The 25,228-nt window shown below is 51.7% G+C and overlaps 2 long non-coding RNA genes across 5 annotated transcripts; both read right to left on the reverse strand.

The window, feature by feature from the left end:
• Positions 1-852: 852 nt before the first annotated feature.
• LOC120683326 lies at positions 853-16,882 on the reverse strand. 4 transcript variants are annotated; one of them, XR_005678770.1, is made up of 4 exons: positions 16,800-16,882; positions 16,506-16,625; positions 2,482-2,620; positions 853-2,293 (listed from the first exon to the last, which is right to left on the reverse strand). It is a non-coding gene; the product is annotated as an uncharacterized LOC120683326 (long non-coding RNA). The 4 variants fall into 4 exon arrangements; XR_005678771.1 differs by lacking the exon at positions 16,800-16,882 and adding an exon at positions 16,718-16,780 and having other exon boundaries at positions 16,506-16,607; XR_005678769.1 differs by lacking the exon at positions 16,800-16,882 and having other exon boundaries at positions 2,551-2,620; positions 16,506-16,793.
• A 931-nt stretch (positions 16,883-17,813) lies between these two features.
• LOC120683761 lies at positions 17,814-19,718 on the reverse strand. Its single transcript, XR_005678917.1, has 3 exons — positions 19,296-19,718; positions 18,994-19,169; positions 17,814-18,702 (listed from the first exon to the last, which is right to left on the reverse strand). It is a non-coding gene; the product is annotated as an uncharacterized LOC120683761 (long non-coding RNA).
• Positions 19,719-25,228: the final 5,510 nt, after the last annotated feature.

Raw genomic sequence — 25,228 nt, forward strand, 5'->3', positions numbered from 1 at the left:
TTGACACCGTGTTTCCGGCAACATCCAATATGAGGAAACAATAATTACAACGTCACAAGGGAAAGAACAAAAGAAAATCATTTTGTCGATGGGGGTAGTTGTAAATGCAAGCGCAGCGCAGAGGACATCATGGCTTAGAACCAAGATCCATTTTGATATGATGATTTGAATCTTTGCATCAGCAGATTACCCGATAGAATATAGTTATTCCATACCCGAGTCAACCCAGCCACACCATTCCCAACCCGCGCTCCGTCCGTCGGCGCCCGCAGCAGCGCGCCAGCGCCCTCCTGTGTCTGATTTTTTTGCGCGTGGGACGCCCACGATGGTGGACGAAGCGGCGAGCGCCTGGTTTTCTTTTTCCACGCCTGCACGTGTCCATCTCATCGTTGCTTCTTGTTCGTAAATGCTGGAAGATGCGTTTTTATGGAGACGTGACAGAGGTTGTCTCTAAGTGGGGAACTCAATACCAGTTTTACATTATTTTTCTAAATGAAAAAGCTAATGGTGTGGGTCGTTTTCTCACACGTGTCCCCATCAATATGTTAGTGTTACTCCATGTTATTTTCCATAATCTCCCTGACAACAAGCTATGGTTAAATATGTTAACCGTTGCCTATCTAGATAGAAATTTTGGTTCACATCTGGTTGCTCGACCCAAGGAGCTAGCATTAATGCTTCAACATCATGGATTTTATGTAAAATTCAGGTGATCAATTCCTATGGTGTTCTTAATAAGTGAAAAAATACATACTAAATTATTAACTATAGCACTGTAGTACTGTACTACATACAGTCATACTATAATCAGAAAAAAATCAATTCACTTGAATCACAAAATCCATGGAATGATTTTGCAACTTGAGTAAAATTCTCAGCATTAGAGACTTTTATTTGCAAATGTCGTTATCTCATTGTAGATACATATCTTAAATCTAGAATCAAGCCAATGATTGCCATACAAATGAAGGAACGGAATAGCATGTGTTCACCAGCCTTCACCTGCATCAGGCACAAGCATATGATGCTAGAAGGCTTAGAAAGGATTACATCACAGGCATGCAAATGGATGTCTACCACACTTCTGTCGAGATCTTTCAGCCTTCAACATCATCTGATAGCTTGTTTGGAAGTCATCCATAATGCAAAAAAAAAAAAGTCAAGCTTTTTGGTTCTGACCAATCTGCTGTAATGCGATCTTGGAGGCTTGGAGCTGCAGGCAGATGTCAATAGTTCATGACAACACATAATTGCTAGCTACCAATTCATCTCAGAGCCTGCAGAGACAACTCATTGTTTGCCATCTGCGTAGCCTCCAGGTTATCAAGCATCAGAGGCAGGATCGATCCTATCATCCCTGCAGAGACAACATCTCACAATCTGAAGACATTACAGGTTCAAGCATCCACATTTTTATGCAACAACATAGCTATTATTAGTACTAGTTGATTAGTTGAGAACAACCATAGTAAAATGGGGCATGCCAACAAAAGAATTATGAATCAAATATTCTTCCCACCTTCAGGCATGCATATCTAATGAAAACAACTATAGTCACTAACAAATAGTTATACATGGTGATATCATATAATGAGAACAGTGAAATGCTTCTATTTGGAGTAAATTTAATCACAAACTACCAAGAACATATCTCTTTTGTTATAAATTCTAGATAACAACTTCCATTATATTGGTTTAAAAAATGGTGTAGCAAAAATTTCTGACAATGAGCTATTCTGCCAAATAAAGCAAATTCAGAAACTGTCAAAGGTTTACCCAAAAATGTAAAAACATTTAATCAACACAGTACATGGTAAAAAATTATACTCATGCAGAAAGGTACACATTTCATGCCTATCAATCACCATCATCTGACATCTGTTGGGATGTCTACCACAAGGCAAACAAAACTGAAGCTAGTTTGTTCTGACCAGTCTGCTCTAGTGTGATCATGGAGCTGCAGGAAGATGGAAATAGTTCAGAACAGTCCATATTTATTTTATAGCTAATGATTCACCAGAATGGTCACGCACTGCATACTACAGGAGGCTCAATCCTGTGGATGCAAAATCTAATAAGCCTTCATCAGTTTATCAGGCTTCTTAACTGATTGGATCAGAAATTAGTACCTTCTTAAGTTGCAGAATGGCAGAGCTAGACTGCAGACTATTGGAACTAGGGAGCACAAAGAAGGCTCATGTACCACTGATGGAGTCTTGCAGCATAGCAGGTAACACAGAATTTGCTAGGCAGTTCTGGCACCCCAATTCCCATAACTCTTGCTTCAATGCTTCTGCAAGCTAAGGATGTTAGATCTAATGCAGGAGCAAAAGTTACAATTGGAAAAAAAGGATTATTATATTGCACCAAAACTACCGACAAGGTCAATAGCATTAGAAGAATTTCTTTTTTTTTTTTGAAAAGTAGAAGAATTTCTTTAGTAATATAGCTCCAACATCAGCGAAAGCGAAGAACTTCCACCTTGCTGCTGTAATCTCAATCAAAATAAATCAACACATGAATGGAAGCTGACATGAGCGTCACACTGACATCATGAGAGCTCACGCCGGCTGCTGGAAGCTGACATGAACTTGAGGCAACAGCTCCTTGTGTCCTCACACTACACAACAAGTAAGGGTAATTACTGAGAACAGACGATCAAAGTATTGAACCAAACAACAATCAAACTCTAGATTGTGAAAAATATATGAAACCTGGATATGGCTCACATAGCAAATGATCTGTTCAAATAGTATAGTTATTAATGCACTCAAATCTGAAAGACATGTGGATATGCCTAATATAATGAAGCGGTTATCATGACACATATTCAATAAAAAATTGTTAAATAGTATAAGGTCATTACCGGTACCCAGTAGCAGGGATACCCACTTCTGCTGCAGCAAGGCAGGACCCGCGTAGTCATCCGTAACTACGCGGTAAATGGCGGAGCAACCGGGGCCCACAGGACAGGCTCTTACCTCACCGGGCCAACGGCCCCGGATCCGCTCCCCGCTCTGGGACGGGTCCGGAGACGCCACATGTCCCCGAGAAAGGGAAGCTCCGAGCTAGCCACCGAGATCCCGGACCTCTCATAGGGGTCCGGGACCTCCTCACGCCCGTCCGGACCTCCCACGCGCGTAGAGCCAACATACCACCGGGGGGGTCCGGAGCCACCACGTGTTCCGTGGGCGCAGGTGCGAGTCTTCCGCTGGAAGGCTCGCCCTCCCACCGCATTCAATGCGGGGGGTTGAGGCGTGCTCTGCCGCCGCGGCTCGCGGGGCAGACCTTGTCAGACCTCACTATAGACCGCGTATTACCGAGGTACACAGTGCAGCCGCCTGCGCCGCACCCACGCAGAGCCGTCTGCCGCATTAATTGGATACGACGGCACGACACTTTTCCATCATACCTCCTACGCCGCAAGCTACACAGCCCGTTCAGCTACGTGGCAGGCGACGCCGCATGTTACACCTGGCGCCGTTTCGACAAGACAGTGCCTGGACACGCTGAACAAGAGATTCCAGGAGCAGGCAAGGAAATCCAGGAGAGAGATCTCCATCGCCTGCGACGCCATAATTTATGAGCAGTACGTTATTTTGTATTACACCGATGGGCCCATCTATCGGAGACCCAATGGCCATGTATGCGCCTCCCTTGAGATATAAAAGGGAGGCGCTCGCTGTACGTTAGAACACACTCACACGAGGACACACACTGGACTCAGCTCCAAGCTCTTCCAGACACAAGCAATACAACTCACAGTGGATGTAGGGTATTACGCTCCGGCGGCCCGAACCACTCTAAACCGGCTGTGTTCATCGTGTTCTTGAGCGAGATCGAACTAAGCGATAGCTAACCCCCGAGTACTCACCCTCTGGGCTTAGGCGGGTGCATTCCGCCACCCGGCTGTGGTTTGCCACACCACGACATTTGGCGCGCCAGGTAGGGGCTGATAGCTGGTTTTCAGTTCATCTCTTGCTCGTCTCCATGGTTCGGATGGACGTCGTGGAGATGATAGAGGGTGTGGTGTCCTCCACGCCACACGCCTCTCGCGTCTCTGCTCCAGGGGCAACTGTGCCCGTGGGGCAGCCACCGTCGGCGGTGGCGCACGCTGCTCGCTGGCAAGAGTTAGGGCGTCCGTCAAGGGCCCCCTCACAAGCTGCGAGTGGCGGAGCGCTGGCGGCGGCTAGGGAGTTGCTTCGCTACCCCCCGGCTGCTGCAGCCTCGCCAGACGCCCTGAGGCAGTGGCGGGATGACGTCGACCGTCTCCTCCATCTGGCTCAGGCCTCCCCCAGTTCAGTAAAGACTGGACAACGACCTCCGCCTGGCAATGCGGTGGTACCCTACCACCGGCGCCAGGGCGGTGCGTCGGCATCCGTGCGCTCCCCCACAGTGAGGGGTGCACGAACAGAGGACCTGCGGGCGGAGCTCAACCGCAGGCGTGCGGGTGAGGATGCCCGCATCTCCGTGGAGAGGGCGCGAGAGCGCCGTCTCAACATTGAGGGCCGCAACCTCAACACCGACTTGGACGTGGTGGCACCCAAGCCTCCGGTGAACGCCCGGATACAGTCGGGCGCCCCGGTGGCCGGTTTGGGCTGTGCTGCGCTGGCGGAGCACCTCCGCGCGGCGGCATGGCCGTCCAAGTTCCGCCCGCACCTGCCGGAAAAGTACGACGGTACCACTAACCCGTCGGAATTCCTGCAGGTGTACGTTACCGCCATCACAGCAGCTGGTGGTAACGACGCCGTCATGGCGAGCTACTTTCATGTAGCCTTGTCTGGACCAGCCCGGACTTGACCATGAACCTCACTCTTGGGATGATCCAGTCTTGGGAGGAGCTCTGTGCGAGGTTCACTGCGAACTTCGCCAGTGCGTACCAGCAGCATGGTGTGGAGGCCCACCTCCACGCTGTGAGGCAGAAACCCGGAGAGACGCTCCGGGCATTCATCTCGTGCTTCACCAAGGTACGGGGTACCATTCCTCGTATCTCCGATGCATCTATTATCACTGCTTTCCGTTAGGGGGTATGTGACGAGAAGATGCTCGAGAAACTGGCGACGCACGAGGTGGAAAGCGTTACCACGCTTTTCTCCCTGGGAGACAAATGTGCCAGGGCCGCTAAGGGCTGCGCATGGCACTCAGCCCCCCAAGACGGAGACGCCAAAGCTGGTGGCTCCGGTGCTACCACTCAGGGCGATGGCAAGAAGAAGAACAACAAGAACCGGAGTCGCGGAGAGCTGCAACCTGGCGGTCCAGCCGTAGCTGCAGCGGCACAGCTGCTGCTGCAGCGGCTGGGGGCCAGAATGCTCATGGCAAATGCCCTCGCCTGCAAGGTGGCGGTGGAGGTTCATGCCTAGTGCATCCCACCGCTCGCCACAACGCCACTGACTGCCGCGAGATCCAGAAGCTCGCCAAGCGGGTCAGTGGGCGGCGTGAGCAGTCCTCCAAGGACAATTCACCCCCTCCTCGCCAGCGGCCTGGTAAGGAGAAAGCCTCCGACAGCGGGGCCGCGGCCGGGGAGAAGGAGCTGGGGTACCAATCCCCCACTTGGGAACTGAAGGGTGTGTACCACGACGACAACTCCGACTCCGACAACGACGACCACCGCAAGAAGCTATACGTAATGTACGGTGGAAACGGGTAGCTTGTCTCCCAGCGGGACGTGAAGACCCTTCGCCGAGAGGTCCTTTCGGTGAAGCCGGGGGTCCCGAAGGCGGTGCCGCACCAAAGGTGGATGAACACTGCCATCTCTTTCGGGCCATCCGACTGCCCGGAGAATATGGCTGGGGCCGGTGTACTACCTCTAGTCACTACCCCTGTCATATCCAACGTGAGGCTCTATCACGTGCTGATCGACGGTGGGGCTGGCCTCAACGTCATCAGCTATGCAGCGTTCAAGCAGCTGCAGATCCCGGAGTCCAAGCTGACTGCCTCTCGCCCATTCTCTGGAGTGGGCCCACATCCGGTGTTCCCTCTGGGGAGCATCACACTGCCGGTTACGTTCGGGACTGAGGAGAACTTCCGCACAGAGAGCGTTCAGTTCGATGTTGCGGAGGTGAACCTCCCGTTCAACGCCATCATTGGCCGGCCGGCTCTCTACCGCTTCATGGCCATTGCCCATTATGGGTATTTGGTCTTGAAGATGCCTTCCCCTGCCGGTGTCCTCACCTTGCGGGGTGACCGCACCGCTGCCGTCGCAGCATTTGAGAGACTGCATGCTCTGGCGGCAGAGGCTGCTCGATCCGAGGAGGACCTGTCCACCTCACAACCCAGGGCGCCTGCAAAGGCACCTAAGGTTCAGCCGTCTGATCCGGGCAATGTTCCCGTGAAGACGGTGCAAATCGGAGCGGACTCCTCCAGGACCACCCGCATCGCGGGGAACCTGGAGGAGAAATAGGAAGACGCGCTCATCGCTTTCCTCCGGGCAAATGTGGACGTGTTCGCCTGGGAACCGTCACAGATGCCCGGGATCCCCTGGGAAGTGATCGAGCACAATCTGAGGATCTACCCTGACGCCACGCCGGTGCGCCAGAAGCCTCGAAAGCAGTCTGTCGAGCGGCAGAACTTCATCCGCGAAGAAGTCCGCAAGCTCCTACACGCTGGCTTCATCGAGGAGGTCCACCACCCCGAGTGGTTGGCCAATCCGGTCGTCGTCCCTAAGGCCAACGGGAAGCTTCGAATGTGCATCGACTACACCAGCCTCAACAAGGCATGTCCTTGAGATCCCTATCCTCTTCCACGTATCAATCAGATCGTGGACTCCACCTCCGGGTGCGACCTTTTGTCTTTCCTAGATGCATACTCTGGTTTCCACCAGATTCAGATGTCTAGAGAGGATAGTAAGCACACTGCTTTTGTAACAGTAGATGGGCTTTATTGCTATATTGTCATGCCATATGGTCTGAGGAATGCCTTACCCATGTTTTACGAGCTATGAACAAAACCTTCTGTAATCTAATTAGAGATATCGTTGAGGTGTATGTTGATGACATTGTGGTCAAGACTAAGGTAGGGTCAACGCTAGTTGAGGACCTGTCCCTCGTCTTCGACCGGCTGCGCGCCACGCGCACGAAGCTGAATCCCGAGAAGTGCATCTTCGGCGTCTCGGCAGGAAAGCTGCTGGGTTTCCTGGTCTCACATCGAGGCATTGAGGCAAACCCAGCCAAGATCAAGGCGATCGAGGCGATGAGGCCTCCTGGCCGCATCAAGGACGTCCAGAAGCTTACTGGATCTCTCGCCGCTCTCAGCCGCTTCATATCGAGGCTGGCTGAGAGGGCCCTCCCCTTCTTCAAGCTATTGAGGAGGTCCGGTCCATTCTCTTGGACCGAAGAGGCTGAACAAGCCTTCCAGGAACTGAAGCAGCATCTCACATCACTGCCAGTATTGGTGGCTCTAGAGCCAGGTGAGACATTGTTTCTGTATCTTGCTGCGTCTTCGGAGGCGGTCAGTATGGTGCTGGTCGCCGAGAGGACGGAGCAAGCTCGCTAGGGGGACGCCAGGGTCTCCCCGGCCAAGGATGATGAGCCGGACCCCGGACACGGGGGCCCGTCAGCCTCACCTCTACCTGAAGGTCCGGACCCCGGACAAGGGGGTCCGGAGGAGCCTCGTTCCAGTGGGAACCCATAACCGCTGGGGGCCCAAGGACCTGACATGGTGGATAAGGGCGAGCCGGACCCGATCACCAGGGCCCGGACCACCCAGAAGCCAGTCTACTACGTCAGCGAAGTCCTCCACGAGGCAAAGGCCAGGTATCTTGAGACGCATAAGCTTATCTATACAATAATTATTGCGTCCAGGAAACTGCGCCACTACTTTCAGGCTCACCGAGTTGTCGTAGTGACCTCTTACCCGCTAAGAGCGATCCTGCACAACTCCAACACCACGGGTAATATCGCCAAGTGGGCAGCAGAATTGGCTGAGTTCCAACTGGACTTCCAGCCTCGCCATACAGTCAAGAGCCAGATCCTAGCTGATTTTATAGCGGAGTGGACTCCTTCCCCAAGCAATTCCGGGGGTCCGGACTTCAACGCCGGACCCCCGGAGGCGGAAATCAGGACACCAGTCTTCACCGAGCCCTACTGGACACTCTTCTTTGACGGGTCCGTCCGCAAGAAGTGGGCTGGAGCTGGTGTGGTCCTCATCGACTCAAACAGAGATCGGCTGAAGTACATGGTGCACCTTGAGTGCAAGGCCACCAACAACATGGCAGAGTACGAAGCTCTGATCTTTGGCCTGACACAAGCCTTGTCCCTGGGGGTCCGGCAGCTTCTGGTGAAGAAGGACTCTCAGCTAATCATCAAGCAGGTCCGAGGAGATTGCAGCTGCAACAATCCCCAGCTTGCGGCATACCTCATCCACATGAGGAAGCTCGAGAAGGATTTCGACGCCTTGGAACTGCAACATGTTCCCCGCGAACTCAACTCAGCAGCAGATGATCTCTCCGCGAGAGCATCTACCTGGGCATCTGTGCCCGAGGGCGTCTTCGAAAGACGATTGCTGAGACCTAACGCCCAGCCTGCCGAACTGGGTGAAGGGGATCAAGTTAGCACCTCGAAGCTAGCGGTCCCGGCGGCATACCACCTGTGGTGCCCGCTCTGGGTTGTGAGCTCTGTCGAGGATCCTGGAGACCTCGTGGAGTCACTCCCACCTGCTCAGGGAAGCCCCGATGCATGGATCTCCGAGATTCGGGGCTACCTGAAAGACAACATCCTCCTTGATGACGATGTGTCCGCTGAGCGCATAGTCCGATTGGCTAAACGCTACGCGGTGGTAGAAGGGGATCTCTACCGCCGTGGCGCCAATGGTATCCTCATGCGGTGCATTTCCCAGAGAGAGGGCCGCGAGTTGCTCGCGGAGATCCATGGAGGCGAGTGCGGAAGTCATTCCTCATCTCGCACGCTTATTGGCAAAGCCTTTCGGCATGGCTTCTACTGGCCGACAACACTCCAGGATGCGGCTGAGCTGGTAAAGTCCTGCAAAGCATGCCAGTTCCATGCAAAGCAAATACACACACCGGCTCAAGCTTTGCAAATGATCCCGCCCTCATGGCCGTTTGCCGTATGGGGCGTGGATATCCTGGGGCCATTCCCCCGGGCCGTCGGCGGGTACCGGTTCCGCTACGTCGCCATCGACAAGTTCACAAAGTGGCCGAAGGTTACCCCTATGGTGAATATCATTAAAAAGTCAGCAGTCGCATTCCTCAAGTCCATTGTGTGCAGATTTGACGTCCCAAACCGCATCATTGCGGACAACGGGATCCAATTCAAAAGCAGACTCTTCCAAGAGTACTGCGAGGACATCGGCATCCTGCTATGCTTTGCGTCCATGGCACATCCCCACAGCAATGGACAGGTTGAGAGAGCGAATGCAGAGATCCTCAGGGGACTCAAGACCCGCACCTACAACTGCTTGAAGAAGCATTGTGCCAAATGGGTTGATGAGCTTCCGTGCGTACTATGGGGCAACCGGACCACACCCAACCGAGCCACCGGGGAGACTCTATTCTTCCTGGTCTACGGGGCTGAAGCATGCCTTCCCCCAGAAATTCACCTGGGCTCACCACGGGTCCAAGCTTTTGATGAGTCCATGCAGGAACAGCTACGGCGCGACGATGTGGACTTCGTTGACGAACGAAAGTGGCGAGCTGCAATCTGAAATGCACGCTACAACCAGGCACTCAGGCGCTATCATCAATGTTTCGTGCACAGTAGGGAGCTCCGGGCAGGCGACCTCGTCCTAAGGCGGATTCTAAACCGAGCAGGGCTCCACAAACTCTCCCCCAGCTGGGAGGGGCCCTTCAAGGTTACAGAAGTATGCCGGCCCGGATGCATTCGCCTTGCCACAGAAGATGGAGTGCCGCTGCCCAACCCATGGAACATAGAGCATCTGCGTAAGTTTTACACTTAGGCAGAGTGGGAAATGAAATTTTCTTTTGTAATAAGATAGAATCAGCGTGCGGCCCAGAGCGGTTGGGGTCCGCCCTCGTTAACCCGGCCTCTGGCATCCATCGCACCATCGGCAAGCATTAACGCGCGCCCAGAGTGGTAGAGGTCTACCCACGTAAACCCGGCCTCTGGCATCCATCGCGCAAGCCATGTACATCAAGTTGCAAAGGAAAACTTTACCCCAGTTCTGTCTCTGTGTCAAAATTTAATTTCGCATTCCAATTCTCGAGATTTTACCTTCCTAACCTCCGCGCGGACTTCCGCTCTGATCGCTACAAATAAGATCTATGTTGAGTTGCTGGACTCCCGTACAGGTACGGACCCTCTTGCTGCTGGAAGAGGGGTCCGGACCCCTAGGTACCTGCTCTGGAGAGGGGGTACTTGTTCCTGGGGTGGTCCGGAGTCCTGTGTAGCCGCTTAGCCGGTTCCGTACCCAAAGCCTACACACTCCACCACCCTGTAACGAGTGCCCTAGTACTTGGAGCTGGGCAATTAGGGGCCCGGACCATGTTCTAAGCTCAAGGGTTGGCTTCCTAAGTCCTACACGGCAGGTCCAGCTCCATATCTCAAAGAATCGAGTGTGACAGAGTGACCTCACCCACTGCTAGGAAGGGTCTGGAGCGTTGGAGCCAGGTCCGAAAAAGTCGTGTTGTTTCCTGGAGTGGTCCGGAGCCCTGTGTAGCGCCTTAGCCTGGTTCCGCACCCTAAGCCTACACACTCCACCACTCTGTAAAAAACACTGAATTGCATGGACGTGTGCATCTAGAGCTCCAGACCTCGTACTAGCTTGGGGGCCGGTCCAGAATAGGTCCCGCGGGCCTGCTACTAAGCTGTAACTTTTGTAGTGGTACACAGGTTAAACCTTGACTGGTGATACCTAGTCTCAAATCATTGAGTCTATCTACCAGGGGGTCCCGGCATCCGCTTTAAAGGCTTCATGCAGAAAGAGATTCAGTCTCTATGGTAGACAGACTCAAAGCAACTGAGCCTGTCTCCCAGGGGGCCGGGGCGTTCGCTTTCAGACCGACATCATGGATCGATTCTGCATGCGTCAAGCAGGTAAGTTGCAGTATCATTACTACCATACGAACGAGTTGATTCTCCTCCCTGTAGTTCTCTCTGCTACACAGGGAATAAGACGCTCATTCGAATTGCAATCTATGCTACACCTATGCCTAAGGACGCTTGTTCCACCGCATCCGGGGGTCCGGAGTGTCTTCTGCGGCTCGGATGGCAGATAGGTCCTAGCAACTGAACCTATCTGCCAGGGGGCCAGGGCGCCGGGGTGCTGCATACCGCAACCAGTGCAATTGACATGCAGCTAAGTTGAAATTTTCCTCTATTTAAAATTTCAACCATTACGGTACAATATTTTGTTACATAACTCAAAAAACAAAGCAAAGGTACAATGTGTAGCTTAGGAGTCTGCAGGCTCCCGCTTGAAGTAGGCGGCTATGAAGTCGACGACCTCCCGTACGCTGTACCGAGTGGCGGCCTCCGTCTCTGCCACAGGACCATCGAGCACGGGGGCTAGCGAGATGGCCGGGTCGTGGCTCCGGAGGCACGTCAGAATGTGCTCCGCCACCATCCGGATCAGCTCGCGTCCCTCGACTTCAAGCTGGCCAGCAAGGACCGGCTCCAGACGCCTGAGCCTATCCGAAGCAGAGTTCAGCACTAACGAAGCTAGCGCCTCTGCCACTTGGATTGGGCTCATTCCAAGTGGCACCAGTGCTAAGCTCGCTTCGTTCGCCCAGTCGGCGATTCACTGGGCCCCCAGGCGCTGATCCTCCTGCAGCTTCCGGACTGCCTCCTGGACCGCCTCCTGCACCCGGGTGTCCAGAGCTGCCTTGGCCGCTTCCACCTCGCGGGACCTCTCCTCGAGCTCAGCCTTCCTCTTCTCTGCCGACTCCTTCAGCTTCTTGAGGGAGTCGCGCTGGCACCCAAGCTGCTTCTCCATGTTGGCGGCATGGGACTCTCGCTTATCGAGGGACTTCCGGTCCTCCTCCAGCTCCGCCTCGGCAACAGGCAGCTTGCTGGCCCTCTCCTGCAGCTGCTCGCGCCATCCCTGCAGAGTTGCAGAGAGATTGTCGAGCTCCTGCTTCCGGACCTCGAGACCCTGGCTGCGAGTCTCAAGCTCGGACTGTTGGGCCGCGAGGCCAGTCTCAAGTTCGGACCGCTGAGCCGCGAAGCTGACAACCTCTAGGGCAAAAGCCTCCTCCCGCTGCGCAAGGGATTTTTCCCAGCTCGATACTATGAACTCCCGGTCAAACACCTTCCGAAGGTTGACTCGGTAGGCCTCTTGGTCGGCCTTGAGTTTGGACCAAGCTTCCGCAGCATGGGAGGCTTCAGCCTTCGTGTGCGCCTCCAGGCGGGTGTGCCAGTCGGAGAGGCGCTGGCGTCCGCTCTCCAGAGCAGCCCACAACCGCCGGAAGGCCGCCTCGGCAGAAGAGGTTGCCTCCTCTATCGACCGCCGGACCTGGACCAGCCCCCGGGGGAGGGGAGTCGCTTCCTCTTCCAAGGGACCCTGCAGGAGCTGCCTGCCTAAGACCACCTCCAACTCCTCCTCCGCTACAGGATCGGAGCTGGAGCTGGGAGCTTCCAGAGCAAGCATCAGGGCCTCGGTAGCCATTGAGTTCATCGCTGCAGCACTTGTCGCCGTCGCGCTCGCCGCCGCCGCTGCGTTGAGTGCGGCTGCGCCCAGCGCTGGCGCCTCCCCCGCCGCTGCATCGGGGGCGGCTACGCCCAGCCCTGGCGCCTCCGCCGCCGCTGCGTCAGGAGCGGATGCGCCCAGCTCTGGTGCCTCCGCCGTCGCTGCGTCGGGTGCGGCTGCGCCCAGCACTGGCGCCTCCGCCGCTACTGCATTGGGCGTTGCTGAGCCTAATGATGGCGCGCCTGCCACCGCCGCATCGAGCACCACCGGGATAGCAGAGGTCGCTGCACCCGAGGTTCCCGCACCCGCCGTCGCTCCCACTGTCGCCGCCGAGGCCCCGGTCACCTGGGCACCAGCCGATGAGCCGGCATTGGTGGAAGAACTGCTTAGGCGAGAGGCCCTGGCAACAAAGAGAAGAAGCCTTCAGCAAAAAACAGAGCACCTAGAACAAGGGGAGTGAGCAGAATAACACTAACCCAGAAGCGCTGGGTATCCAGCGACCACGGAGGCCCGACGACTGCTTCTGCTGCTGCCGCAGCTCCCGTGGCGGCGACGGAGGCGCAACCCGGGACTGTTCCTGCTGCTGCTGTTGCTCCCGTGGCTGCCGTTGCTGCTGCTTCTGCCGGAGGGAACTATCTCTCGGCGGTGATGGTGGCGGCGCGGTCACCCCGGAGGACCCGCGAGGGCCGGAGGCCCGGAAGCTACCCTGGCCAGCGCCCTCAGCGGTCCTCTGGCGCTTCGCGGCAGGCTCCGTGACTGGGGTCCCGTCGCCCCTGTGTAACCTGCGCCGGCCTGCATCTCCCGACGATGCACTGGAGCTGCTCCGGACCTGGCTGGGACCGCTTGAGGCGGCGCTGCCGGCCACGGCCTGCTTGCCCTTCGAAGTGGGGCCGGACCCCGCGGCGCTCGGCATAGCTTGATCCCCAGATGCACCAGGGATCCGGAGCCCACGGTTCGGGTCGCCACCGGTCTGGCGTGCGGCCAGCCCACCGTCATCGAGAGTCGGCAGGGTAGCCAGCACCGCCGTCCTCAGGCGCGAGTCCTCACAGAGGGGGACGACGTCCTGGGGAAGGATCAGGTGCTCTGGCACGAAGACTTCCCCCATCACCGCTCGCACCAGGACCTCCAAGGCTTCCTGAGTCAGGTCGCTCCCCTCTCCGCGGTGGGTCCTGCTGCAGTTGTTGAGGCCGGTGAAGGTCCAAGCAGGACGCGGCTGCTACTTCAGGGGGGCGATCCGGCGCTTCAGGAAATCTCCAAGCACATGCAGAGAGGTGAGGCCGCTCTCCGCCAGCGAGATGATCTTGCCCAGCACGGAGTCGAAATCTGGCGGTAGGGACGGCTTGGCCCTCCAGGATCCCCGGTCGGGGGCGGGTCCCTCGGTCGGCATGACCAGGCGCTCGTTGGCTGCAATGGTGGCGATGACCCACTCCTTGCGCCACTCCTCCCACTTTCTGCCATTGAGCCCGGGGATGTACGGCGACCGCGGGTCGCTCCTCGTCTGGAAATAGTATGCCCCCACTTCGTCTTTGCTCTTCCCGGACTTTACCAACTGGAAGAAGTGGCGGAAGAGGATGACGCAGGGCCGCACCCCCACAAACATCACGCACAGGTGCACGAAGATGGCCGCCAGGAGGATGGAGTGCGGCGTGAGGTGTTGAAGCTGGAGGCCGAAATCTTCCAGCAGCAGCAGGAAGAAGGAGGAGATCGGCAGCCCCAAGCCGGTGGAGATGTGCGAGATGAACAGCACAAACTCCCCGGCGCGCAGGTTGCCGAGGGGAACCGAGCCTGCTCGAATCCCCCAAGCAGTCTCCTGTGCACTCCACCCAAGCAGGCGGCGCACTGTGCTCAGCTCTTCTTCAGTCTGGAAACGGCGGGGATGAACAAGGGATACCATTTCTCCAAGGAGGTGAAATCTACGCGGGGGAGCAAGGGGCGAGGAAGCTCGAAGGCAAAGGGGCGCAAAGGTTGGAAGGAAGAAGGCAAATGCGGGAAAGAAACTGCGGTATGCGGTTCACCCCTTTATGAAGTCTGACCCAACCAGCGCACCCCGGAACCATCGCTGGAACCCAAGCGACGCCCGCACCTGATGTTAACCGCTCAGTCTATGACAAGGGGGCCCAGACCCGCCTGTCAGGGAGAACGGGTAACAAACAAAGGTGTGAAAAGGCGGGATCTGAACCGTCGCCCGCGCGTGAAGCGAGGCGGAAGCTGAGCTGACATGCGCGTATTAAGCGCTGGCATGACCAAGCTTTTCGGGAACTGCGCCGGTAATAAATATCCCGTTTACTCCGGCCACAACAATGCCGAGCATCACGCGCGTGACTAGGTGAACCACTGTGCGTGGGGGCCACAAGTCAGTAAGCCATTGCGATGTGACAAGGTAGCAACCAACCCGATGGATACTCAAGGCCGGTCAAGACCTTTGCAGAGAGAGGCTTTAAGCTATGCAGGGCCAAATCGCAGTAGTGGCCCCACCTGCGGGTTCGAACCTCCCCCGAGGTGGGCCCGGAGGCCACTGTCGATACCCTGTAGCAGGGATACCCACTTCTGCTGCAGCAAGGCAGGACCCACGTAGTCATCCGTAACTACGCGGTAAAGGGCGGAGCAACCGGGGCCCACAGGACAGGCTCTTACCTCACCGGGCCAACGGCCCCGGATCCGCTCCCCGCTCTGGGATGGGTCCGGAGACGCCACGTGTCCCCGAGGAAGGGAAGCTCCGTGCCAGCCACCGAGATCCCGGACCTCTCATAGGGGTCCGGGACCTCCTCACGCCCGTCCGGACCTCCCACGCGTGTAGAGCCAACATACCACCGGGGGGGTCCGGAGCCACCACGTGTTCCGTGGGTGCAGGCGCGAGTCTTCCGCTGGAAGGCTCGCCCACCCACCGCATTCAATGCGGGGAGTTGAGGCGTGCTCTGCCGTCGCGGGGCAGACCTTGTCAGACCTCACTGTAGACCGCGTATTTCCGAGGTACACAGTGCAGCCGCTTGCGCCGCACCCACGCAGAGCCGTCTGCCGCATTAATTGGATACGACGGCATGGCACTTTTCCATTATGCCTCCTATGCCGTAAGCTACACATCCCGTTCAGCTACGTGGCAGGCGACGTCGCATGCTACGCCTGGCGCCGTTTCGACAAGACAGCGCCTGGACACGCTGAACAAGAGATTCCAGGAGTAGGAAAGGAAATCCAGGAGAGAGATCTCCATCGCCTACGACGCCATAATTTATGAGCAGTACGTTATTTTGTATTACACCGATGGGCCCATCTGTCGGGGACCCAATGGCCATGTATGCGCCTCCCTTGAGATATAAAAGGGAGGCGCTCGCTGTACGTTAGAACACACTCACACGGGGACACACACTGGACTCAGATCCAAGCTCTTCCAGACACAAGCAATACAACTCACAGTGGATGTAGGGTATTACGCTCCGGCGGCCCGAACCACTCTAAACCAGCTGTGTTCATCGTGTTCTTGAGCGAGATCGAACTAGGTGCTAGCTAACCCCCGAGTACTCACCCTCTGGGCTTAGGCGGGTGCATTCCGCCACCCGGCTGTGATTTGCCACACCACGACAGTCATTCACCTTAAATTACTTCCAGCTAACAGCATTTTTACTGTCAGAGTCTAATCCACCTTATCTTTCAAAGATCAAACAAGAGGCCACATCAGAAGGATTTGATACACTCCACAGAAATAATGCAGGCCAAATTCTTGTGGGGATTGCCTATATTAACAACTTGTGGGGACAAAAATGCAAACTGTTGAAGTGCAAAAAGTAAAAGGGAAGGCGTGAATCACGAACTCGAGACCCAATCTATCAAACAAAACTCATAGATCAAAACAGCGAAGGCATGCGTGAATCAGGCTGGGGAAGATTGAGGCGGTCGAAGGGGAGAGAACTCACGTCGTGTCCGGCGCCGGCGGAACGTTGGCGAGCCACGACGGGGGCGCGGGGATGGTTAAGAACAACAAATCCGTCTCGGCATGAATCCAGAATAGCCGCCGCCTGCAAGAACAAAACAAACTAAAAAGAAATAGGGGTGAAGGAGTTGGATTCCAATCGGGCAACAAAAAGAAAAGAACCAATTGAAAACAAGCAGCGCAGGAGAGGAGCACCAATCGTGTGCCACGAGCGCACGGCTGGACCTTCACAACTTCTCACTGGTTCTTGGAGACTGCAAGTAGCGGGTGGGGGTACCTCAGGAGAGCGGGCGACGCGCTGACGTCCAGAGGCTGCAGGTAGCCGGCGGCGTAGGACCTCGCTGGAGGGCGAGAGGGGGGGGGGGGCACAGGACCGCGCCTCACCAGAGGGTCGCCGGGGAGGGCCCGAATCGTGAGATTGGGGACCAAGAGAGGGTGCCTCGCCGGGTCGGGAGGGGGGCCGGCCGCGCAGCCCTTCGCGGGGGTAGCCCGAAGGTCACCGACGGAAAGCCCACCGATGGCGGCCGGCGGCGCGAGGTGTCGCAGGGTCCGGCAGAGCAGGGTGTTGCAGGTGCGGGACAAGAGCCGGCGAGGCAGGAAGGCACGGGGGAGGGCGGCGCCCGGCGCATCACTGGAGGAACGCCGGCAGGAGGACGGATGGAGCGAGGATCTGTTTCGCCGGCGGGAGGAACGGAACGGAGGATCGTGGGTGGGGCACGATCTATTGCGAGCTGGGGATGGGAGGTGGGGAAAAACCGGCGGGGAGTAAAAAACCAAATGAAAAAAACAGACTCAGTGTCGAGTCCGGTCGGGTCGGACGGGGGCTCGGGTATGCAATACCTTATTCCATACCAGGGTACCCAATAGACCTACTATATATATATAGGGCAGCACTATTTAGTCCCCGGGTTCCAAATAGGCATTTGGTCCCCAGCGTCCAATCTCCACCGAGGAGAACGAGCCCCGGAGCAGTCCGAGTCATGTCGCACCCCCGGTTTTCTTCCCCTCGTGGTTTTCCTGTCGCTGCAGTTTCCGTTTTCTTTTTCTTTTTCCCGACCTGGGGTCGTGGGAGTCGCTACTGTTTCCGTTTTTTTTCTTTTTTCCGACCTGGGTCGTGGCTGGTTGCCTTTTACAACCGGATCCAAAGGCTTGCAAACTTGTTTGATTTGGTACCTTTATCTGCTCGTTGAAAGGAATTTTTAATACCGTACTACATAATCACTGATTTATTTGAATTGAGTTGTGACAAGTCTTTTTTACTATCATTCATTGCAGTTGAGCTCGGAAAAGCTAGCAATTTACATTCTCACCTTGTTGTCGTAACAACCAGTATCTGTTTCATTCATCAATGGCTGGTTTGTCTCTACCATGTATAAAAAGCTAAAATTTCCAACTTGAGTACAATTAGGGCGAAACCAGATCATTTCAGTGGTCATCAAAGCTAGCATTTTGCAGTTTGAACACACAGATTTTGTCAACACAATTCACATGTTAGGATCACAAAGATCGAATCTTCACACACTAGAGCGACGCGGCACAAGGCTAGCTCCACATGCAACATGACGGTCGCTCGGCAGCTTGAACTTGCCATCCCAGAGCTCCAAAATCTCATGCAGCCAGCATGGTCACAGGTGATGCCAGTGTCGTTGCAGAGGAACACCATGGTCAGCATCACCAAGTTCAGCAGTCAAAAATTCATACACAAAAATTGAAGACGTGATATAGAAAGCCATGAACTTGGTGGAGAGAAGTATCATTGAAAACGAGTATGCAACCATTTATTATGATTTCATCATATGTATACTGAGATGACTTTGGAATTGACTATATAATTATTCTTCCCCCTGCAGTTAGCAGATTAAAATCAAGCACACCTAGAATTCTGATTGTAATCTGACCATGAACATGCTACAATTTCGTTCCATATAAACCAAAAAAAACTAACCAGTGAACTCAGCTAGAACTGATACTGCATATTCTGAAAAATTAATGCACATAAAGGCTGGTAAATACATATTGTGCTTAGCAGGCTTTTGTTGTTTAGAAAGTACATAGCATAAAGAGTTGCGAAAAGGTGCTGGGGTGCTTTGTAGAAATCAGTAATTGTAGAAGAAACTACCTATGTGAGCAATCATGAAGAGCAGATGGATGAGGATGCTTTGATGGCAAGCGCTTGTGATCTGCAAAAAAAAAAATACAAAAAAAGTGAGAAGAGGATAAATAACATTGATGAAACTATTAGCTCGAACCAGGAAGCATAACTAATAAATATTCAGATCAGAGTAAAGTGGAAATTTTGAGAATAGGATGGAAATCTCTGGGATTTGTCAAAGATCACAGGCAAATAGAATTTATAGATGTGACTACACAAAAAAGAAATTGATTTTATACTACAATCTCTAACGGAACTAAAATAGGAATCAACGCCATGTCCAGACAGGTGAAGCAAAGATAACAAACGGGAAGACAACCTGGGGAACTGGATGCCATCTTTGGTTGTGGGAGAAAGCATCGATACAGCCAGACAGTGGGGATCAGCTGCTCCCTAGGCCTACTACGCCTGATCCATCATTAGGCCTACTACGCCTGATCCAGGAGGAGTCAGTGCCGGTGAGGCGGTGAGAATAGGTGCAAAATCAGCCAGCAACTGCAAGATCCACGTCCAAGGAAAGCAAGAATGGTTATCAACATAAATTAAGCAGTCACAACGTCTGCACACAAGGAGTTCACCGAGAAGGTAATAAAAAAAGAACGAAAAAGGAGATGGAAAAACCTCCAGCCTCCGTGGATCCCAGCTCGACAGCCAGGGGCACTCCACCATGGCCCGCCGCTTCCATGGACTAAGGAGGGAGCAGGACGCTGGTAGCATGGATGACGACGAGGTGCCAACGAATCGGTCCCGTGGTGCGCCGATGGACGGGATCCGCAACCGGAACGACACCATCCGTGTGGACCGTGCTGCGCTACTTCCGCAGTTACGGCCCTTGGCTGCGTGGGATCCTGCTCCGGCGAGGCTGGTGAGGCCGCTGGCGCCTGGTTGAGGAGCGGCGCCGACGAAGGTGGTGGGTCGAGGAGTAGCGCCGGCGGCGGGTGGTACGGAGCAGGCGAGCGGACGAGTTTGGGGTAACCGAAAAGAACGTGCTATCGTGGGTGGAGTGGGGGAGCTGACGAGATGTGATTGTGCTCGGGCCTCGGCACTGGAAACTGGGCCGGGCATCGGCGTGGAAAAAACTGGGCCTGGCCTGGGAGCCTGAGCGTGAGCGGACAGGGGCCTGGAGCCTGCGGACGCGGACGCGGTGCTGCTGGGTACTGAATTAGTATTCGGTACCCGGGTACCATATAGCAATACTATATATATATATATATATATATATATATATATATATATATATATATATATATATATATATATATATATATATATAATAGTAGGGCATGAATAGTATGGTGTATCAGTTGAGCGGTGCACGACCTTGATCGCCACAATTCCGTGGATCTTCTTTAATCCGGTGCAACCAACAAATCACCTAAGTTTGCATATCTCATCAAGCTAGGAACTAAAAAAACCGCCTGATGAATTGTTACAACCACGGGTCCCTCGCGCGTCATATATAGTTCGAACGGCACACTCGTGTTAAAAAAAACTACGATTGAAAATTGAAATGATGGTTCATCGAGAGGTGCAAGCTGATGTGGCCGGGGTTGAAAACTTGAAATCCATCTTTTCAAAAAAAAACTTGAAATCCTAGTTAGCCATCGAGATGCCACGCCCCGGCACTCCAGCATTATCGGGAACTCGTCGAGAACCACCGACCGGTGCCCACCGCTAGACAAAACTGCAACTGGGTCACATCTCACACGGTCACACGGGATGCCCCCTGAACCCGGAAGCCGCGCCATTCTAGCGCGCGCGCGGCACGAACCCGGCAAGTGGCGTCCAGGGCCAGTGATTGGTCTACTCTGCGCCTTTTGGTTTTGTCCCGTGTTACTTTGACCGCTAATTACGGTATCAAACAAACCTAGTTTACAAAACTAACTTCAGAACCCCAACACTAGTGACTCTGAATAATCTAATGAGCCCTTTGACCGCTATTACTCACCCAGCGGCAGAGCTGCTGATAAAATGTTGAAACATGGCCTATTCACGAATCGCCTGATCCGTTTTCCCTGTTCCCAATCCCAGAAGGAGGCGTCGAGAGATCGTAGATTGGATCTCGTCTTCTATCCCAAACCACAACAGAAACAACACAAGAGACAGACATGTAGGTGGAGGGTGTTCTCATTAGTCATCAATAGAGTACAATAGGGTATTATTTATAGACTTGGACCTTCCAGGGGCACCTTCGGTATTAAGCCCATTAACCCTAATCAGGATTTTTTAACACTCCCCCTTGGGCGTATACCGCGACCAACACATGCCTCATCAAAAACTCCTTCCAAAAACCCAGTGGGAAAAAAAGGAATGGAGAAAAGAGTACATTGTTGCCGCAAGTCGTATTGCACTTGTTGCCTCGTTAAAACCTTGCATGAGAAACTCCAGGAAAACTCACCAAGGGAAAAAAGAGTACAACACTGTCCTCAAGACATTTGCAATCTTTCATATTGTCTCATGTGATTCTTCAAGAACCTGAGCAATGACTCACTATTAAGGACATGCTCCCTCTGAATATTGCAAAACTGTCCCATTAAAACAACACTTTCTGCTAGAAGTGCATAGAGACTTAGTGAATGAACTTCACATTATTGCGAAGAACGTACCAAAGTTCTTTACCTCAATCTACTTCTGGAATTGGTATGGTAAGAATATAGGGGTACCAAAACGAGTAAGTCCAATCTTTTAGTGGTGTCAATCTACTGGATCTATATGTTTAGTGGTAGAACATGTAGTATACACTCCCCCTGATGACGACATCTGTAGTTTTGTTCAGAGACAAACATCCTTCTGAGATGCATACAGATAGTATAACAGTACTAAATCCTGAACAACCAGTCTTCGAGACATTTATCTCATCATTCTTCTGGAATAATGAGAGTAAATAATATGGGAGCTAGATATTTTACCACTATCACACACCACAATATATATAATTATGCAATACAAACTATTTATCCTTATAGGATTTCGAGGGGTAATATAGTTGCAATATCACGCATCTTCTGGGTGTGATTCATCAAGCACCAAACTTTTATGCCATTGCAACAATTTGACGATTTAACAGCAACCAAGTGTCCTTCAAGGACCAATCAAGAATCCTTCAAGGATCTCTAATAATTAGTTGTGTGCTACTTAGTAGCATAATTTAGTCCGACATTCTAGCAAATTGGGATATAACTGCCAGTAACAACGAATATACCTTCAAGGTATTAGAGAATACCGTCATTCCAAATCTTCTGGTGGAAGATGGACTATAGAAATAACATGAGTGTCTATATATACTTCCAGTATAACTCGTGAAATACATAAGTGCTCATATGGCACACTTCTGGTTTTTAGGTTCCTCATTTCATTCTATCGGGTTCTAGATGGGTCATATATCTCTTCACAGAAATTATTCAACTATTGGTATATTTGGACTATAATAAATATTCAATTCTTTCGGAAACATTCCTTCTAGGAAATTCTCTCTTCGGGGAGATAGTCTTTCTTCAAGAAAAACAACTTTCTTCAAGTCAAGAAAGTAATATTGGTATGAGATTTACATATTGTATTTTTCTTATTTATAATTTCAGATCTTTCTGTGATCTCTTTATGGATTTTCTGAATCCTATATCTGCATATTTCAATACATGCCATTTGCCAGATACACTATACAATGGAACATCATATATTCAGCACACGTGGGATTGGTCTCATTCCAGACCTTTTTGAACCATCGCATTTCACCACCTTGTTAGTAATGACCCATAAGTATCCGGACTCCAGGTTCATGACTTTCATTTAGCGATTTTGGTTCAACCTCAATTGCATATTCCAATTTTGACCCGATATGAGAGCTTCAAGCACTCTGCCAAGGACTTTGTTCTGGATCCGGGTTCTCTCTCAGAGAATCACTAGCAATTATAGAGGCATAGTGTGTCGACATATTTATTTCCCACTTGAATATTTAGATCTTCATCATTTCCCAAAATGATAGATCCGCCATTGTTCCATAGTCTTGGCACCATAATTTGTGCGCACTTAGTGCCAGGACGAACCTCTTCGTGAGGTACCTTCAGGGTGAAGTCTCTTCAGGAGTACAAGAGGAGGATTTTTCATAAACATATGCTTAGACCATGGCTGATGGATCTTTTATTCGCAGGCGTCCCCGCAGAATTAGATCAAACCAAGTCATATATGGATATGATATTAAATTCCGGGTATATCCACATCTACTTCAGGTAGAAGCATTTACTTATACAAATAAACCAATATAATTTCTCCTCAAGAATAACAAATTCCTGGCAAGACTCCACTTATACCAAGTAGGAGTATTAATGAAACTACAGGTTCAGTTTGGCTTTGTGCATTTCAATTCTTATTTAGGAATATCAAGGCATTCCACAAGAGATAGGCATTTCTCTCCCCCTAATGCCGAGATAATTTCTTTATAGCATACTAAAAGTAATCCCCTTATTACGAGCACAAGATTGAACGAACTTCAGGTCCATCACATACCCCCAGCTTCGAGTGGTGGCCCACAAATGTATGCTATGATGGTGATATATTTTTGAGAAATTTATGCACTTTAATACGAGGGAGGTTTCAAATATATGCAGTGAGCTTAGACTTTAACAATGCAGTGGCATGAATACCGCATGTCTTCCTTCTACCGAAGGGTATCCTCAACATCTGGTTGGGATCCACAACTGCTGTGGGTTATTCATTGCAAGTCTGCAATTTAATATACTACCAAATATGCATATTTCTAGAAAACTGCATATATGTATAAAATGTACTACAACACACGCTTTTAGTCAAGACATTCGTGAGGGGCTAATATCACAAATTGTCATTGAAGCCAGTAGTCAATTTCAGATTGACATGCATGTAGATCTTCAAGTCATATGCTTATGAAGGCAATCAATAGTGGCATTACGCATTCTGGCATGTTAACTAGTGTGTGCACAAGTATGGTAGCAAGATACACAGCATCAAGCCATGGCTGCCAAGCAGAAATATTAAATGCAGAGTTAGTTTATAGTCTAGCTCATTTCTATTATTGCCCAATATGGACCCAATTGCTCATACCATATTGAAAATTGGGTCATGAATCTTTATGATTATCGCAACATATTTGTGTATAATTTTTATGACAAGAGAGTATTAAAACCACACATACTACTAGTGTCCATTAGGCATAGCCAAAGAGAGATACATAGTACATCAATAGGTAATCTTCAGGAGTAAACCATAATGTATGGACATATGTGTGTGGCAATAGTACAGCTAGGCTTGAAGCCAACTGTCAACATGGCAATACCGGGCAAGCATCTCCAAGTGCAAGTCTCAATGTATCAGTTGCATGGGGCCAACATGTATAAATCCCTTGATAACATTAGTGGCGATGCACCAATCAACAGGGTAGGGTTCCCCTTAGATCATACACTAATTATTCTATACAAAACACTATGTTAATCAATTCATTGTTCTGCATGAAGAGAAGCTTGGGAATAGAGCAGGAAAGACCAATTTTTATTATTATCTGGGAAATATAGTCTAATGCAAAGTTTCAGAGTAAGCAAAAGAAGACAATTGCTTGGCAAGAGTGTAAATGACCAATATCCTTCTGGGATAAACTCTAAAGAGGTAGTGCAACTCTCATATGGTATTTGACATCTAAGACTGGGAGTAATCGAGGAGATTTCAATAGCTCTCCAGAGGATCCTCAGGTCCCTTTCTTAACTACAAACCCAATCATTAATTGGTTTCATCACTAGCAACATTTTGGTCGAGATCCATAAATGGCCATTCAGAGGCTAGATCAACTACTATGACCAAGAATTGGGTCAACCATTGAAAAAGCTTCTAGCTCTGCTGTGATGTGGGATTCATATTCATCTTCCTGCTTTCAACTTCTGGTATAGGCAGGTAGTTCTCAGTTAGGAGATAAGGGTGTAAAAAAATGCAGGTCTACTGGCCAGGATATCCACACCTTAACCCCTACACCCATGTCCTTCATGGACTTAACCTTTACCACATGACTTATTCTTATATTCGACAACACATTCAGTAAATTTCCCTCTATTATGCCTTGTCGTTTCAGCGACCACAGGAGCAATAATGGTCAAAAAAGGACAGGCAGCGTGATGCTTCATGAGGAAGGCGCGCTGCCGTTTGCACCAACAGGGTAACAAATATCTCAGAAAAATATTTTATTAAGCTTGTTGCATGCAACTTCATGTTGCCAAGAGGGATGCATTGTCTCTTAGAAAAAGAGGAAACCTCGGTTAGTGTTATACCCATGCTTGTTCAGCAGAAAAAAGGGGAATATGCTGACTTCGGGTCGTGCAGTAATGCCCTAGGTAAGGCAGTATAGTATTTGCCACTCAGGGCGGTTGCAAAGAATCCCGATATGTGATGTCTGATGGGCCAAGGAAATTTCATGCATTAGTCTTACTTCTGGTTACTTCGGGTAAATAAGCCTAAAAGCATGCATGAAGGAGAGCGCAAAAAGCAAATAAGAGACGGTCTATTTATGGGTATTTATTAATTTCTGAGAGTTTTCC

This window comes from Panicum virgatum, chromosome 7N (genome assembly GCF_016808335.1).
Source record: "Panicum virgatum strain AP13 chromosome 7N, P.virgatum_v5, whole genome shotgun sequence".
NCBI classification, from domain to species: domain Eukaryota; kingdom Viridiplantae; phylum Streptophyta; class Magnoliopsida; order Poales; family Poaceae; genus Panicum; species Panicum virgatum.